The following is a 1420-nucleotide window of genomic DNA, read 5'->3' as shown; positions in this document are numbered from 1 at the left end:
AGGCCTAAGCCAGCAGGTCGTTATCTCCCGAGGGGTCCCAGACTGCGAGAGGGCACAGGCCGGGCTGAGAGACCCCCTCTCCCCCCCAAGTGCACAAATTTTTGTGCACTGGGCCTCTAGTCTATACATATAAAACCCTAATATGCAAATGGACCAAATGACGGAACAACCAAACAACTGTGCACTGACCACCAGGGGGCGCATGTGGAACATAGTGGGCGTAGGCAGCAGCGGGATGGTGGAGCAGGTGAGCGGGGGCGCCAGACCAAGGCAGGGCGCGTCACTGTCATCAGGACGAGCCTCTAATCATTGAAAATTCTTTGCTCTGACACGCTACAGTCCCACCAAGTGCTCACACCCGCTGCCGACGACGGCCCCGCTTGCACCTGCTGCCGGCGCCTGGCGCCAGTCCTGATCACAGGTGTGAACAGCGGCTGCCAGCCCCAATTGCCCCTGAGGGGCCATAGGGGCAGCAGCTGCTGCTCGCACCCACTGATGGCACTGGCCCCACTTGCACCTGGACCCAATCACTCCCCGCTGTCAGCAGACAGGGCTGCCGGCAGACAGGGGACGGGGGTGCGGCAGGATGGGCTGGCTGAGACCCGCCCCTGTGCCCACTGCAGCCTCGTGATCCACCATTCCTTTCAAGGTGCACAAATCTGTGCACTGTGCCCCTAGTCCTATCTAATAAAAGAGTGATATGCAAATTAACTGTCACTCCGTCAGTCCATCACAAAGATGGCTGCGGCCACAGAACTGGAGAGAGCAGGAGGCTTGCATTGCCCCCCGGCGATGGAGGAAGCCAAGCTTCCCATCTGCCCTGGCCAGCCCTGAGCTCCGCTCAAGGCTACAAAGTTTCAATTATAGAAGATAAATAAATCCCAGATACCTCAGCCCCTCACCCAGGCTGGCCAGGCACCCCAGTAGGACCCCCCACCCTGAAGGGGCTGTGGCCAGCCTGCAAACAGCCATTAGCCCCTCACCCAGGCTGGCCAGGTACCCCAGTGGGGACCCCCACTCTGAAGGGGGTGTGGCCAGCCTGAAAACGACCCTCAGCCCCTCACCCAGGCTGGCCAGGCACCCCAGCGGGACCCCCACCCTGATCAGGGGAGGCACCCCAGCGGGACCCCCAGGGCAAACCAGTTTAAAAGAGGCTTATTTGAAGGGAAGGGAGAAAGGGGATGATGGCTTGCATCTGGTGGTCACACCCCCTTCAGGGTGGGGGTCCCCACTGGGGTGCCTGGCCAGCCTGGGTGAGGGGCTGAGGGTCGTTTTCAGGCTGGCCACACCCCCTTCAGAGTGGGGGTCCCCACTGGGGTACCTGGCCAGCCTAGATGAGGGGCTGAGGGCCATTTTCAGGCTGGCCTGTGACTGAAGCTCCCAACCTCTCCTTTTTTTCTTTTTTTTTTATTCTGGAATT

The sequence above is a fragment of the Myotis brandtii genome, unplaced genomic scaffold (genome assembly GCF_000412655.1).
Source record: "Myotis brandtii unplaced genomic scaffold, ASM41265v1 scaffold363, whole genome shotgun sequence".
Taxonomy (NCBI): Eukaryota; Metazoa; Chordata; class Mammalia; order Chiroptera; family Vespertilionidae; genus Myotis; species Myotis brandtii.
This window is presented reverse-complemented; position numbering follows the sequence as displayed.